Source organism: Rattus norvegicus, chromosome 5 (assembly GCF_021556685.1).
Source record: "Rattus norvegicus strain SHRSP/BbbUtx chromosome 5, alternate assembly SHRSP_T2T, whole genome shotgun sequence".
Classification (NCBI taxonomy): Eukaryota; Metazoa; Chordata; class Mammalia; order Rodentia; family Muridae; genus Rattus; species Rattus norvegicus.
In genome coordinates, this window is record NC_141538.1 from 51,556,884 (window position 1) to 51,575,000 (window position 18,117).

The following is an 18,117-nucleotide window of genomic DNA, read 5'->3' on the forward strand; positions in this document are numbered from 1 at the left end:
GTGGTCTGCCAGCGGACTGGAACTCAGCTCGCTCTGGACCTTGATACGGAAAATAGCAACTTTATATAGACACATACTTTTGAATACGAGCATTAAAAAAAATAGTAATCCAATGAATACTTTTTATATAAATATATGTAAATGCACACACACACACGTATATGTCATGAATGCTACTCAAAAATAAATGAAGGTATGCTCTTTAATTTTTACCTATAGAAATGTAAAAAGGAGAGCCGGATCAACTTAAATATAAAAGTTGGCTAGAAAAGAGAAAATTCAAACACCACAAAACTGGATTAGTAAAAGACAATTAGCTAATATTTGAGCTTATTTCCTGAAACATTTCAAGAATTCCTTATATACGTTACTTCTTCATAAGAGACTGCTAGGTACACCAATATATATAGAGAGAGCACAAAGAGTATAAATAAAATGCCATAAACCATAACCAAAGTTCGAGTAAGAAACTACTGTAAAAGCAAAGCAGGGAATGGGGGAATTCTTGAAAAGAAGGCTAAACAGAAAAATTGAAGCTGCTTGCAGGTTACCTCAAACTTGTAAGTATCAAGTTTCCTTTGAAATTATTTCTCATTTTTATGAGAATCTAATTGAGGATCACCTGGAAACAGTGGGGGAAGGAAGACAAGGAGAAAAATACCGGTTGGGTCCACAGATTGAAAGACTAAAAGAGCCACAGTGCCACCTTATGGGCAAAAAAGAGATTTCTTTTTCTTCCTCAACATGGTTTGTCTTTTTTTTTTTTTTTTTTTTTTTTTTTTTTTTTTTTTTTTTTTTTCTGTGAAGAGAGAAAAGAGAAAGGAGAGAAAGAAGAGAGAGTGGTGAGTGATTAAGTCACCTAAAAGACAGACAGACATTTGATTTATGTGAGTAGTGGTATTTTTCTGTTATTTCAAACACACTAGTTAGTGTGTTTATATCAAAACTTTATAAATTATAACAAGCCAAACATAACAATATGTAACACTGAGGAATGTTCTAATGGAGTACATAATCTGAAATTTTGAGTGTTTGCCTAAAACAGTGAATAGATTGTATTTATGTCCTAAAAGTGATTCTTGACAGATTCCACTATTAAATATTAAGTCTTCTAAAGAAAACGCAGTTTCTTTGTTCAGTTGCTTGCGTCTGGAAAAGACATATTCTTAGATAAAAATAAAGCAACTTCACTTGTAAAATCTGCTTATTTAGTTATAACTAAGAAAGGTGGAGCGGCGACTGGAGGACTTACAGACATTACCTTAACGGGAGTTCTAGTTGTCTAGCCATAGGTGCAGACTGACCCTCTGTATCAGAAGTGAAAAGAGACGACTCCAACGCTAAGAAATGCAAACCAAAAGCCACCCTCCCCTTATTGTGCATCCGGAAACATCTAGCATGGTGTGAGTGATTCCTATCCCAATGTCTTCTGCAAGACAAGATGGAATTCAGGGGTTACCTCTAGGCATCCTTTATTCTCTGTATTTTAAAATCACAGAACTGGCACATCCCTCTGACCTTCAGGAAGGACTAAATCAAAGGCATCCCAGGAAGAGACCAGCGTATTTCAAACTGTGTTGCTGAGAGCCCTAGGAGCTGTGAAAAGATTAAGAAGGAAAAGGGAAGGCGGAGAAAACCCCCTCACCCCCATCTCAGCAAGCACTCTGCCTTCCCACCTACATTCTACCTAAGCCTGTATGCAAAGCACACAGTCCATGGCTACCACAAGATCAGAAACCACCAGCTTAGCTTAACCTAGTTTGTAAGCCTAAGAATTACTAAAAGAAAAAATTCTGGAAGCTTCCTGCACGTTGATTAACTATGTGCTTGCCAAGTGACCCACTGTGCTTCCATATAACTCATCTTTTCTTCCTTAAAAAAAAAATTTATTAGGGGACTGGAGAAATGGCTCAAAGGTCACTGGCTGCTCTTCCAAAGGTCATAAGTTCAATTCCCAGCAACCACATGGCGGCTCACAACTATCTGTAATTGAATCTGATGCCCTCTTCTGTGTGTCAAGGACAGCGTGCTCATATACATGAAATAAATAAATAAATCTTTTTTTTAAATGTATTAAATAAAGACTCCCTGTCTGAGAATCCCAGTCCATTTACTTTTGGGGGGAACACAATTGCATTTGGATTTGTAGCTCCCATGTTTTCTCTCTATTTTTCTTGCTCAAAAACACACGTGCATATACAGAAACTGCAGCTTCAGGAAAACAGGATTGTATACATATGTGTTTTCCTTAATTACATGGGAGCATCTTTCTGGTGCTTCATTCCTTGTAAGACTCCATAGTATTCCGAGCACAGGTGTACACTATTCATTTAATCTCCTTTGTATTGCCCAGTATTTGGATTTTTTTCTATTATTTGTATATTTCTTCTTTCCTTTATCTAAAACATAATCCCTAAATTGTTTTTGTCTGGTCAATGTTTAAATGAAAGTTTTAGTCTGGTTGCTTGTTTGTTTGGAGATCTTACCGTCTAGCCCAGGCTAGCCTCAAATCTGTAGCAATCTTCCTCACTTAGCCTCGTAAGCTCTGGGATTATAGGTGTTGGCCACCTTGGCTAACTGCCACCAACTTAAGAAGCAACAATCTCAAAGCCTTAATATGCAACATTTCTCAGCACAACACATTTTCCTCCCAACTGTTTAAAATATGAATAATCGGGTGCCCTAAATTAACCTTTTCATAAGAAATTAAGTAAACCTGCATACAGTTTTAGGTACTCTAGTTCAACAAGAAAAAAAATGCACTGCTGTTGTTTCGAAGAACTATTTGGCCACATCCATCGATATTTAAAATATACCTACCTCACCTCACATGCCCGTGGGCAGCTTTTGTATGGGAACACTCACGCCAGTTCACTGCTTGGCTTCATTCAACATATTTACTGACTGTTCTTACAGCCAGACCTTTGTGACGCTTCTTATAGACGAGTGGCTAGAAAAACCCTGGAGGAGCCTCGAAGGGTAGGAGAAACCTACACAGGGTTAATATTCACATGTCATTGCAAGTTGCGATAAATAGAAATAAGAAAGTTGTAAGTAATTTAAGCACCGAGTTTTCTCTTCAAGGAGCTTCAAAATGTCATTATATCTTTCATCATACTTCAGAGTCTTGAGTGGAATATTTCTGAGACACCTTTCATACAAGTGTGTACCCTTCTTTTCTTCCTTTTTCTTTCGGTACACCTCAACAGACAAGCTGCCTGAGTCGGAAGAACCTTTGAAAGTGATAATATTCTCAGCTTCTTTTAGTCTTGCCCAAACTCTATTGTTAGGATATTATTAAGACATTTAAGTATTTTTTATCTTATTGGTTCTTTTTACTTTTCTATTATGAGTTTTTTTTTTCAAATACGGATAGAATATAATCAGTTCTGCAAATATGTACATAAACGCTACTCCTCAGACAAAACCACAAACATGAGTGAAGCTAAACTTTTGATTGGCCATGAATTGCAAGTCAGCATTATTCTAAAAAAAAAAATCACAGCTAATAATGGTTTAGAAGATTTCAAATTTAATATACAGAGGCATTTCCCATGTGTAGGTTTAATACATTGAAGTATACTGAAAAGGTATACATGACATTCACCAGTTAAAATTTCTTCCAATTAAATAACTTATAATTTTCTTATTAGAAGAGTCAGGGCTAGATAAAACCTATGACTCATATCAGTGGGTTAGCAGTGGAGAGTAAGCCGTAATAAGCATAAGACGAGCCGAGCTTTGGACACAGAAGACCCGGACATGTCTGCACATGTCTAGAACACAAGGAAAACTCAGCCACTGAAGTTCTATTTATAAAGGAGACCAAAGACGCTCCAGGAAAATTACTCATCTTCAGAGACTTTGAAAGTAACAGTTAAACCCAGTGACCTGGAATGAGCCAGTGCCAGTACGGAGGACAATTTGGGCCGTGTTAATAAGGTCGGTGAAGAAGATCAGCCATCACCAGAGAAGCTTCCTCTTGTAGCAGAAGGGAACAAACACAGAGACAGAAAGGGTATAAGAACCAGAAGGAATGGAGGACGCCAAGAAGGCAAGACTCTCTGAATCAACTGTCCTGTCACATCTGAACTCACAGAGACTGGAGCAGTATGTGCAGGGCCTACACTGCCCTGCACCAGATGGGGTCCTGGAGCTGAAAAGAGAAGTGGACACATGCCTCTGTTCCTGACCTCAAATCAATCTCCAATTGATAACCATTTGCAAGTGAACATGTAGTTTTCCCAAGGAGTCTCCCCGGGGAACAGACTACTCTTAAAGGGTAGGCTCCATGCCCAGCTGTAGATGGCCAATAGAAAGTGAACGTGATAGCATCTTTAGAGATTCCTTGTGTCACAATGGGCTTCTCCTATTTCTTTTTAAATTCTATTTTGTTTTGAATTTTATTTATGCTATTTATATAAGCATCTACACTCTTTTGACCCTTTGCATATATACTATGGCTTTCAGTCTAGTGTCCTTACAGGAATCCTGAGTGTGGGAAGGGGCGGTCTCTCCATCTGTAACCGTTTCTTGTGCCTTAGCTTAGGCTCTCTTCTTTCTGTTTGTTTTGTCCCATTCCGATGTGTTAGGCTTATTACTATTATTTTATTATCATCCCTTAGAAGCTTGTTCTCTTTCTAATGAGAGAAAGAAAGGGGGTGGATCTGTGTTGGGGGGAGTTAGGGAGAAAAGGGAAGGAGTAGAGGAGGAGAAACTGCAATCAGTATAAATTATGTGTTTACACTAAACTGCTTACGATTAAAAAGAAACAAGAGAAGACTGAAAGAATCATTAAATAAATAAATAAATAAATAAATAAATAAATAAATAAGGCCATGCAAGAATATGGAGAGGTTCTCAAAGCATTGGTAAGAATTTCTTACAATGATCTTGGAGGAGTCAGAAGAGGTAATAACCAGGGAAATTCTGCCTTGTTTCTATTATCAGCACCTGGGTACCGTCCTGTTTTCATTCTGTACCTGGTGTAACCAGAGAAACTGAGTTAGATGACAAAACGTTCTGAGAACGACTGGCTCAGCCGAGACTGGCTTGCTCATGCCAAATTAAGTTTTGAGTTTCAATTTCTGAAGTGGGTTTTTCGTTTCCGTGTGACTAATGAGAAGACCAGGTGACTGCTGAGGGAAGATTATTTCGAAGTTCATCAACTAGTCTAGATCAGCAGCAGTATAAACTAGTCAGAAGAAACAAACAGGATGAGAAACAGAACCACCCTGGGCTCTGGAGACGATGGCAGGAGTAACTAAAAAAATGGCATGGTGGATCCACGGGGATGGAGGCATTTATTTGCACTGTGAAAGCACTTGGTATGTATACTAAATATTTGAACGTTTATGACCTGTAAATTATATGTAGAACATTGAACTTTTGATGGTAATATGAGTTCTGAAGAGTTAAGAAAAAGGTACCAATTTAGGAAATTGAACAATAGTTACACAATAATTACATGAAACCCTACATGCAAGAGCAGGCACCAACCAGAAGCCTGGGACAGGAGGATTGAGGAGCCAAGGAACTTGGAGCTATGTCCGAGGAACATCTTAAAAATCCCAGTTTTAAGGTAAAGGTAAAGAAACAAGCAGAGATGGACTAAAATGGACTCGGTGAAATGTTGTGGAGAGGATCTGGGGGCACGATGTCTGGCTGTACAACATAAAAAGATAGTTATGTTTAAAAATCTCCAAAGTAAGATATTGGGGAGGAAAATTAATTTCTTAATTCTAAGATTTGAAATCTAAAAGGACCAGAGTATGCTATATCGAGAGAATGATCTACACTCCATTCAAAAATGAACTGAGGACCAGAATTGGGGGTCAGAATGCCAGCAAATCGCACAGCAGCTGACTGTCGTACACTATACAGTTCATGACGATGCTTCGTTCACCTCCGGGTTAGTCTTACAAGGTTTCCATCATTCTGTAGGTTATACGTCAGCAATGCAAGCAGATACAGCTATTCACTATTTAACTGCCACCAACCCACACACGGCCCACGGCCAATAGACATGTGCTCTTAGTCTCACTGTTCACCCTTACACTGTTGGCTCGAGCCTCTTCGGTCCACACTCGGGTTTGGGATTCAGTATACCGGAGAGGCCCAACAGGGAATGGCTCCTTTCCATTCTCGCTCTAGTTTTAAGGGCAGTGTTTCTGTTTTGGTTCCTGTTATCTCATCGGGTCCCTGCAGTCACTTTCCAACTTTGGTGCTTGAAGCACAACCTACTACATTAATAGATGATGACTGATGTATCAGCACAACCCTAGGAGAGGCATCCAAAGAAGAAGGCTAGGAAAGGGTCTTTGACTTAGGAGGCCCGAGACTAATGAGAGGAATTGAGAGAATTGACACAGCTTCTAAAGATGCTAGGGTCAAGCCAAATACTCATTCGACAAATATATCTGTCCCCACAATGTCGTAGGCGTTATGCCAGACGCTGATGAATTGGTAGCAGAAAGAACAAATAGTCTGTGATCTCACAAGCTTATGATGATGAGAAAAGTGATAAATGCACACTAGAAAACCAGTTCAGGCATACGTAACGATTTATTATAAACAGAATGGAACACAGGGATCCTGAAGAGAATATTAAGGAACCCCACTTTGGATGAGATGGATAAGTAACACCACTCTGAAGAAGCACCATTTGAGTTGGGACCATGTTAAGAGACGCATAGGGTAAGGAGCGGGAGGAAGATAGCCAGATGAAACAGAAGATGTGAACGCTTCTGAGTGGTGTTAAAGGAAGGGAAACAAGCCAGCGTGACTAGTATAAACCAGGGATGCAGATCCCAAAGTGAGATTTTTGGCAAGTAGGCAGGCATGAGTCAGATCTGATGCAGCCCTGGTTAGGTGTCATGATTTAAAGTCTTCTGAGTGCCACCTGGCCCAGATTTTGGGTATCAAGCCTTCCATAGAATACATATACAAGGATATATTAGTCCTCAGAGTTGTGGGGTGTGTGTGTGTGTGTGTGTGTGTGTGTGTGTGTGTGTGTGTGTGTGTGTGTGCATGTGTGTGTGTAAACATGTTTGCAGGAGCTCAGTATATACGCATTGAATGAATAGTCTATCTCTCAAGAAGCCCATGATTGTAGACTTAGCTAGTATTTACATTTTCCTAGGTGTGCGTTCATGTAAGTATCTAAATGAGGATTCAATAGCATGAGGCACTTTTGCTCTACAGCAAGGAAAAGTGTAAGTGCCTCCTGTGTGAGTCAAGAGCCTGAAGGTTCTTAAAACAGAACTCCACTTCTCTGAGAGTCTTGAGGAGGGAGAAAGAATGACAGGAAGTTCAATCTACGTAAGGCCTATAGGATACCTTGACTTCACATGAAAGAAAGCAAACTATTAAGGGGCTATATTGCTAATTTTATACCACACTGACAGAATACAGGCAGAAGCAACTCTGGTGTTGGGGGAGAAGTGATGTTGGTTCATGGTTTCAGATGGTCTCAGTTCATCACACTGTGCAAGGCATGGCAGAGTTCATGACGAGAGTGTGTTGGGGAGGGTTATTATGTCATGGAAGTCCAAAAAGAGTAGAGTGGAACCAGGGGGCAAGCTAAAACCTTTAAGGACTTTCAGCAGCTAGGCCCCACCTCCTAAAGGTTCCCCCACAATAGTGCCACCAGCTGAAAGGAACAAGTATTTAAAACATGAGTTTGAGGGTGGTAAAGATTTTAGAGTCGCAACATAACAGGGGAATGTTGGTAGAGCAGCTAGAACTTAAAAGGCTCAAATGAAAGCGGTAAGCTCATTGGTTGAGATCATTGACACTTTTGCAGAGTTAGGGCTCAGCTCCCAACACCCACATAGGAGCTCACAACTATCTGTAACACCGGTTCTCGGAGGTTTGATCCCCTTTTATAAAGTCAATGGGCATCAGACCCAAACACGGTGCACATACAGAGGCAGACAAAACACTCAGACACATAAAACTAAATTAATTTCAAACAATTTAAAGCTCATCGAACGGTGTAGAGTGGCTGCCCAGCAGCGCTTGACCCACGTGCTCAGGCTTTGCTGCTCCGACCCTGTCTCTGTCCGTGCACAAACTCCTCTGTGTGCTTTGCTCTCAAGTCACAAGCTCCCACGCAGTCACAGAGGTAATTATCCTTAGCCTCATATATAGGAAATATACAGATTTCCTAGTCATCCTGGCAGGAATAAAATGCCTTTCCCCTGCAGTTCTAGCCAAAGCCTACTGGATCTGAGGGACTTGCCTTGTGTATGCCAGGGCTTCTTAACCTTTTTCTTCTCACAACCTGTTTTCACCCAAGAAATTTGTATGTGACCCCAGTTATACAGATATATGAAAATAGGATTCTAGATTTAAAATTTTGATGATAGGAAATAGTTTCTCCAAAGACAATTCTTTGATATACACAGAATTTTACTATTTATTATAAATGAAAGCAGTTGCTTATTTTCACATGAAGAATTAAATCTTGTCTGAATATTTGATACCACTGAGCCATCTCTCAAACTACCAAAGAATTTTTTCAAAGGATACACTATATGAGTCCAGCATTTCAATACTTATCACAATTGCTTGCTCAATGCTAAGAACACTACTTTGCATAAACACACGGTGCAAATAGCAGAAGTATTTTGGGGCCATTTCAATGGTTGTTAGAAATTTTGTTCTAACCTCAAGTCAAAATTCATCTCCTGACCGTTTATGAAGTTCAAGCCAACAATGAAAATACTGATTTTTAAAATCAAACATTCCAATCCAAAAGTACATCAATTTGTTACCTACATGAAGGAGGACAGTGGTAGGAAAATACTAAAAGTGTTTGTTTCCTAGAATAATGTGACTGGGTTTTTGTCAAAACACAAAATGTACAGTAAAAATACTGCAATTCTTTCAGGTTGCTTTCGTGTTTCCTTGCATGATGGCATGTGCAGTGAAACATGCATGTTGTATGTTCAGAACATAGCACATGCAACAAGAGGACAGTGCTGTCACTATTATCTTAGATTCATTTATTCCTCTGAATTTCAACTAAATTGTGATTACTGTGCATTGAGAGATCATTCACGCTTTCTAAATGCTTTACTGCCCCCACAGTCAACTAGGAAGTGCTGGGGTCATGCCACACATGTTTATATGTGCTTAAGAACATATAAACACACTGGTTAACATATGTACTTCTAAACAACCAGCAAAGAAATGGTTGCAGACACATGCTACTTCCCGCCTTGATCGCTGTCAGAAGACACTGCTACAGAGGGCAGTAAGCCTCTCCTGACACCCAAGCACTGAAGCAGCTCATTGCCCAATACCTATAACGTAGTAAGAAGACAGAGGCTTAGGGCTGGAGAGAGAGGTCATCAGTTAAGAGCACTGGTTGCTCTTCCAAAAGATTAAGGTTCTAGTTCAAGAACTGATGTTTTTTTAACAGATTAAGTGCTTGGGAGGCTGAGGCAGAAGGATCTGTATGAGTTTAAGGCCAGCCTGATCTACACACTGAGTTCAAGATCAGCTTAAGCAAAATAGTAAGATCTTACCTTAAAAAACTAATTAGCTGTGTTCCAGACTGGTTATTTTCTTTTCTTTTCTTTTTATTTAATAAAAACAAATTACAGCGATACTGTGTGTGTGTGTGTGTGTGTGTGTGTGTGTGTGTGTGTGTGTGTGTGTACAGAAATGTATCATGGTGCAAAGGTGGAGACTTGTAGAAGTCAGTCTTTCCACCATTTGGGTTCAAGGGATCAAGTTCAGGTCAGGCTAGTTGGCAAGATGGCACTAGGCCATCTCACCTGTTCCCACATTTTTTTCTTAATAAAAAATACATTCAGTTTTGGACACATTTTGTACTTAATCAAGGTATTTTATACTTAATTTTATAATAAGAAACTCCCTTGACTGAAATATGAATGTTAAGAAATGCTATTCTTGGTGAGACATCAGCAAAGTAACAAGATAGAAATTGAAACACAATTCTATGATGCAAAGTCCTTCTTGAACAATGGTGCAGAGGGGGAAAGCTATCTAAGGAGACATAGCAGGCATGCCATCAGAATACAATTACTACAGAGGAGCATAACAGAGAAAGTGCCTTACCAGTCTGACCTTAGGGAAGCAAACACAGTAAGCAGACCCACAGCCTCTTCCTATCAGCTGGGACACTTTGTGCCTTGTGGCTTGACTCAAGCTTGGGTCATCTGGGAAGAGCGGACCCAATTTTCAATTGAGAAAATGCTTCCTCAGATTGGCTTGTAGACAAGTCTGCTGGGCATTTTATTGGTTAGTGATTAATATGGGAGGGTCCAGCCTATGGTGGATGGTCATCACCCCAGGAAGGTGATCCTGGGGTTATAAAAAAGCAGTCTAAGCAAGTCATGAGCAGAGAGCCAGTGATCAGAACTCCTCCATGGGCTCTGCTTCGGTTCCTGCCATAAGGTTCCTGTCTTGACTTGCCAGCATGATAGACTGACTTCTAAGCTGTAAATGGAAATAAATCCTTTCTTCCTCAAGTTGCTTTCTGGTTATGGTGTTTTATCACAGCAATAGAAACCTAACCAAGGCAGGGTAAGATTTGTAAACTATATTGCAAGAACAATGTATTTTTTGCAAGAATATCATGTAAATATATCTGGGCACAGCAAATCAGCTCAAATTTAAACTTCCACAAAGGCAAAGACTTTAAGTGACCATTACTATTTGTCACTGCTGTGTGTCTAAAGGCTAATATAATACCTGGTACATTACAATCATTCATCTAATATTTCAGTCATGGAGTAAGGCATGTAAGTTTCTGGGCCTGAAAGAGAAACAACATTCCTATCCACTGTGTAGATTTGGTAGAGCTGTGCGGACACAACAAAACTTCTACCTGGATTATCTGTACAACACAGATTTCCTAGGTGTTCTCCTTAGAAACAATTCCTGAGGCACAGATTGCAGAAAAATATAGACAATACAGGAGGAATTGCTAAGCCAACCACTCCCAGGAGATGTAACAAATCTGTAAAATTATTCTGGAAAAGGGGATAAAGATTTGAGAATTCTTTAAACTTTTATACCACAAGTCACTGGCTTAAGGCCCATCATCCGGGGAGCATGCATTTCTATGGCCCACCTATGTTATATGGAAAAAGTAGATTTTGGTAACACAATGGTAGCACCCAAAAAAAAAAAAAAAAATATATATATATATATATATATATATATATATATATATATAGTTGATGGCTTCCAATGCCATGATGAAAAAACATGACCAAGACAATTTGTGAGGAAAGGGTTTGTTTCAGCTTACACTTCAGGACGACAGTCTATCACTGAAGAAAGTCAAGGCAGGAATTCAAACAGGGCAGGAACCTGGAGACAGGACCTGATGCAGAGGCCATGGAGGAGTGCTGCTTACTGACTTGCTCCCTATGGCTTGCCCAGCCTGCTTTCTTAAAGAACCCAGAATTAGCAGCACAGGATGGTCCCCAAAAAGAGTCTGGGGCCTCCCCCATCAAACACTAAGTAAGAAAATGCTCTGGTGCATAGCCTGACTTTATGGCGGCATTGTCTCAATGGAGGTTTCCTCCTCTCAGATGACTATAAGTTTGTGTCCAGTTGATATAAATGTGGTCAGCACACTGGTCTAGAAAGTCAAACCAACATGTAGAAATAAAAACTGAATCTGCAAACATCAATGTTGAACACGTGGTTGTCTCCTAGAGCAGACAAGTAATGACAATTATCATGTCATTATATCAGGGAAAGATGCCTTAGAGTAAAACAAGAAAACCTGAGAAAATACAACTGTTGACTTCTTTTTAGCCCTAGGCTGAACAACTCAAGAAGACTACTGCATGCTATCTATTACTGCATGTATACAGCAAATGATGCTTGCTGAAGGAATAAATAAATGTCTTAGGACTGAGCTGTCCAGAAACAGACACATCAGAACAGCCCCGGCAGCCCCCTTGAGCTCTGCATAGGAACTGTATTTCTTAAAGTTCATTTGGGTGAAATAGCTTTGTCACGTGACTCTTGTCTATAAAAGGCAGACAGTCACAAGCTTCACTTTTCAGTTATAAAGGACCAGAATAAAAATAATTCTTAACCATAACAGTTTTGTTTAATATGAAGTTATACGTCCAATTAAAATGTAAAGCAGAAAAGCATCTTAAGTTACAACACAAAGGCATCTTTCTCCTTTTGCCTGCTGAGTCCTTCACAGTCTTAGATTGAGTGGTATCTCACGGCTAAGGTGTCTGTGCTGATTCCCTATCCTATTACGGTCCTGCAGCTAAATTGTGCTGGTTTCAGAAATATTTCTTGGGCCAGTTCAATATGTTTCAGTGGAGGAGAATTCTCACTTCTGATACTATCTATTTCTCTACAAATTAAGTTGGAGACCTAGGATATAATATATTCTTCGTTTTCCAAAATGGATCAATTCCTAGCTTATTAAAGTTGATAATGAGTCCTTTAGAAAAAGACAGAAATCAATTCTATGCAGCAGATTTAGTTAAGCAACCTCATTAAGACCAAAGGCAACTCTACTTTTGTTAGTTTAATAAAGATCATATGTCAATTAAAATATGCTATTGTTTTTCTTTAATAGAGATGGTTTATATTGACTATTGACTGATAAGCTTTTAGACCCTGAATGTACTTGAGGAACTTACTACAATTAATTAACAATTGCTTAATTTAATCTCAAATTTAAATTTGCCTTTAGGCTGTGAACGTCATCCAACTCTGATTAAGATAATAACTTACTAACCTTAAGCAGCTGTCATTTATCAAGAAGCCAGAAAGGTGTATTTATCAGAAGAGTGAAGAAATGGAAAGATTCAAACTTCAGAGGTAAATGAGTGATAGCATGAGTACACTCCTCTCCCCAGGTTCCTATGCCTACCATTAGTGATGCATTTGATCTACTCATTGCAGCAAGCATCATCTTCCTAAACCTTCCTGAGTCACCACTGGGTATTAGTGAGATTGTGCTCTCTAACATATTTCACTTTGCTTCCATTTCAACCTCGATCCCTTCCCCCCAAACCAAAGCTTCTCTCCACTTTATTCTACAAGGTTCAAGTACACTTGGTTGACGAATTAGTGAATGATCATATAAGAAGAAATATCATACGAATATCAAAGTATATTATCCCCTAAAATAAGTCAATGCTTTTTCCTTGGGAAGAATAATACTCAAAATAACATTCTTCAAACAACAAAAAATTTGCAATCAATCATTTACCTTAAGGGAACCCAATATACCTCCAAAGAGATACCATCTGATAGCTTAATTGAAGACTAGAACTGTCAATCTAACTCTCCAACATTTTAGAAAACTCAGTTTGGAGACTTAGAAAAACCTAAGAGAGGATTAAACTGAAATATCTTCCTCTGTATATCGAGGTAGTTAATGTCTTTCAGCGATCCAGTCGATGATTGAACCCTTTTCTAGGACACTGAGTTCATCAATACTGGAGTTTGCTAGGGTCTTGATCTGCATATCTTACTTTAAGCCTTCTTTTTTTTTTCAGCAGCCTGGTTATGTATAACTCTCTCCAGATTACTATCTGGAGTAAATTCCTTTCTCCAGCTTCTCTCTCAAGACCAGTAAACGACAGGGTCTAAAAGATGGCTCATTGAGTAGAGAAGCTTGCCACAATACTCAATGACTTGGGTTTGAGGCTCAGCCCCACATGGAGGATAGAAGGAATCAGCTTGCAGGTTGTTCTTTAGCCACAATCCATGCACATTGTGAATACACAAAGAGACAGACAGGCAGGAAGGCAGGCAGACAGACAGACATAATTTAAATTTTTCAAGAAAAGACTAGTATTGACTCTTTATATGGTCAGTAGCCATCTGGACAAGAAGGAATTAAGAGCCAAATTATTCTTTAAACAAATCAACCAAGTTACTAAAATTACAAAACAGAAGACTGCAACCCAAAGAGAGTGTCCGTATCACAGTCCTATGGAACCAACTGGAAATAAGTCTTAAACTTGAATATAAAGAAACATATTACAAATTGAAACAAAGTGGCTAATGCCAGATTATAGGATGATGTCATTATATAGGTGAAGGCAGGTACAAGAAAGAATGAGGCCTGCCATTGGACAAGAAGGAAGGATGGAGAGGAGAAAAGTTTTCGAGAGGGGAGGAGACTGGAACAAGAGGAGGAGAAGCAGGAGAGAGAACATGGAGATGGATGCTAAGATTCCTCTCTGCACATATTCAGGTTGTTAGGAATATTCTTAAGGGCTAGATATGTACAGGGCTTTGTACGTCTAGATGAGCAAATTACACATATCAATTGGATCAGAGGTTATTGTGTTGTATGTTCTTTCATGTGGCGATTGAAGTTCAAGAGAGTGTGTGGTGGCTAGACATGCTAGCCTGCTGCGAAATTGGGATGTGTGTTTCTGGCATGGTGGCAACCTGCCTTGGGAACTAGATGGGTAGAGAGATTGCTGCCAGGCTCAGAGAGAGGCCATCAGCACTGTGAAATGGGGTGGAGCAGAGCGGGTGAGAGGCTTTGCTGACTGAGATGAAGATGTCTGCCAGATATCTTGGGGCACTATGGTTCCAGACCTAGTGTGGGAAAAAAGACAGCATTTTTAGTAATTTTACAGCAACACTAGATTTCTTTCCCTTTCAGGGAAAAGGAAAATGGACCCAAGATTAAAATCTAATTGGCAAATTTTTGTTCTTCAAAATGATCGTCAAATTACTTAATAAGATAATTGTTCTGGCTATACTTACTGTTATGTTAGCAATAAGCTAACATAAGAGTTAACATTTACTGGACAATAACATCTAAACAAAAGCTGCCTGAGATGTAGTGGGTGAGAATGTTAACTCATTGATAAGATGTGACCAGCTGTTCTGTTGAATCCTGTCACCTCTTTCTGCTTGTCTATAGAGAACATCATGCTAAGTTTTTCCAATGTCACATACATTTTTTGGAGAAATGTACTAACTTCACATACCACCTCTTACACATTAAAAGGTTTAGAGGTAGATGTTTAATATTTAATATTTAGCATAATTGCTACGGTGCTTACTAATTCCTGTAAGTCCCACCAGGGAAACATTTTAACACTGATAGGAATAAGCAGAGCTCAGATAGTGTTGATATTTAGTTAGCATAGTTACTCTGGCTTTGTATATCAAAAGTTTACCTGGTTTTTCTTTTCGATTGTAGGCTCGATTTAAAGCTGCAGGGCTTTAATAGTCTACACTGAGGCTGTCGTCTGCACTTTCTTTAGGTTAGTCATCCCATTAAGGAATGCCTGCCACCATTCCATTTCCTGAATGCCTTCTTCCACTTCTAATTCTTCCTTAAGCATCTGGATACTAGTATTTCTTCTCCGAACTCATCAGTGTGAAAGAAGTGGATACTGAAGACAGAAAGGAGGCGCTGTTTAGAGCTGAGTCTCCTGTTAAGAGTACTTCCTTTAACTACTTGAATGCCTTTGGGCATAATTAAGAGGCTCTGTCACTTGGCCTATACTGTGTGTGAGGTGTGTTAAATAATTGTCTTGATTAACAGTTGGCAGTTGGTTCCCTCTTAGAGCACTTTGGGCTCCCAGAGATGTCTTTCAGATGGGAATGTCTCATTTGGTTCGGAAGCAGGGGGGCGGGGGGGGATGCAGAGTGGGCCTCTCCCCCTCCAATCCCTTACTCTGACTGTGGCTTTGGTGGGGTCTGTAGAGGTTGTTGTTGGTTGAAATTATGAAGAGTAGATGGCATAGTTAAAGTGGGGAGTTGATTCCCCGAGGCTGTGGGAGATGAAACAATCTTATTCATCCCCGAAAACAGCCAACTTGCTTCTGTAATTTCTCCTGAGAAAGATCATCTAAAACATTTACTTGACATATTAGCCAGTGAAATAAGACATTTGATGGATGCGTCTTTTCAAGAATACTATTTCCATGAAGATTATTATTTTCCTTTTTAAATCAAGTTCTTATCTGTGTAGCTTTTTTTTTTTAAAAAGATTTATTTATTATATATAAGTACACTGTAGCTGTCTTCAGATACACCAGAAGAGGGCATCAGATCTCTTTACAGATGGTTGTGAGCCACCATGTGGTTGCTGGGAATTGAACTCATGACCTCTGGAAGAGCAGTCGGGTGCTCTTAACCGCTGAGCCATCTCTCCAGCCCATCTGTGTAGCTTTTTACCTATCAAAACAAAACAAAACAAAACAAAAAACAAAAATGTTGAGCTACAGGCTGATGCTTCGGCCTGCCTGGGAAGTAAAAAACCTAAAGTGTTAGTTAAAATACCAGTTATCTCTGAAAACAATCATTAATGCCATGATAATAGTAAACTTTAGCAAGCAATTTATCAAACCAGGCTAAATAGTATTAGTATTTGGAAAGAAGATCTAGTTTAAGTTTGGAAACTCTAGGAAGAGTCCCCTAAACTGGCTACTGCATGCTAGGAGAGGAAGCATTTTTAAAACTCTGAGGTAAATTAAAAGCAAGCTTTCATTATAAACTACTGGTATGCCAACTACACATCTATTTTACCTGCTTATTAGGTCTTCTCCCAATGATGTTTTAGGAAATAACCAGTTAACTTTTGTAAGTGAAATAAATTAACACAGTTTTAATTAGGAATTATCTCATTCACTTTCTGTACAGTGGTTACTGAACTTCAGGTACTGCTCTAAATCCTGACCAGCAGGTGTTCTAGTCTTTCCTTTTGTTGTTGCGATAAGACACTTGGACCGAAAGCAATTCAGGGGAGGAATGAGTTTTTATTTAGCCTAAGGTCACAACGCATCATTGAGGGAAGTCAGGCAGGAATCCAGACAAGACACGGAAATACTGCTTCTGGTTAGCTTCTAGTTTGCTCTACCTCATACTTAGCTCGCCTTCCTATGCAGTTCAGGACCTAGGCAGTGGCACCACCCACAGTGGGCTGGGCTCTCCTACATCAATCAAGACAATTTCATGAGGGCATTTACTCAATGGAGGCATTTTCCAGATTACAGACTGTCGAGTTGACAGTTAATGTTAACTAGGACAGGAAGGTTGAGAAGACTGGGACAGAAAATAAGCCAGGAACAAAATAACTGAAGAGGGCATATAGCTAAATATGTAGAAATAAACAGTAATGTATAGAAAGTGAAAGGGTAGGGAGGTAAGGAAATACAGCATCATTATCTCTGACGTAATGATTGGGCTGAGCTCCAAGTGATAAGATAGACATTCCTGGGGAAGTCACAAACATGACATCCAAGTTATGAACACCTGACCTATAACCTGCCAGCATATCGAAAGAGAAATCACTCCTCTCTCTCTCTCTCTCTCTCTCTCTCTCTCTCTCTCTCTCTCTCTCTCACACACACATACACACACACACACACACACACACACACACACACACACACAAACAGGCACCAAAAGCCAGACCTAACATTTGAGGGACCCAGAGCAAGAGTAAAGCAGAGGCCAGCATACTAAATATCTAAACATTATACATTTCAAGGTAACAAACTGTTTAAGAAATATATTACATGTATTCCATCCTACCTTAATAACATTGTCTTCACCAGAGTATGGTGGTCTGAGAAAAGCTAGCCTCTAACCTTGTCCTCTTTCAAAGTACACCACAAGGAGCTTTACCCATCCCCATATTCGAGTACCCCAAACTGTTCATCCAAGCTCGTTCATACATTCTTCTTCAACCACTTATCAACCTAAGCCAAACTCCACTTTCAAGTGTAAGCCAGTCAGCAGTTAAGCTATTCTGTGACAACAAATTCTCCTAGTCACTAGGACCTACTGTCCGTGGTAGATTGTTATTCTCGTCCCTGTTTCAATACCCACCGTTTCCCTTCTCATAAGGACCTGACCTCTGTGGTCACAAACAGTGTGAAGAGAATAGACTCTTTGGAGACTGGCTACAGGGGGAAAGTTTTTTTTGTTTATTTTGTTTTGTTTTGTTTACTGGAAGGAACAAAGGCTATTTAAACCTTTGGGGTGTAAGTAGGAGCTATGGGGTGAGTGTACATTGTGGTCAGGGCCAGGGAGCAGGAGATGCCTCATTTGCATAAGGAGAAGGTGCTGCTGCACATGACCTTATAAGGGAAGAGGAAATTTAACCTGGCTTCTGGG

The 18,117-nt window shown here is 39.6% G+C and overlaps 1 long non-coding RNA gene across 1 annotated transcript in view; it reads right to left on the minus strand.

Annotated features, from left to right (window-relative positions):
- Positions 1 to 15,968: 15,968 nt before the first annotated feature.
- Positions 15,969 to 18,117, minus strand: part of LOC148005721 (uncharacterized) — a 4,580-nt gene continuing 2,431 nt past the window's right edge. Inside the window, exon 2 of the long non-coding RNA XR_015620186.1 lies at positions 15,969 to 16,173. This is a non-coding gene — a long non-coding RNA (uncharacterized LOC148005721). The remainder of the gene's footprint in view (positions 16,174 to 18,117) is intronic.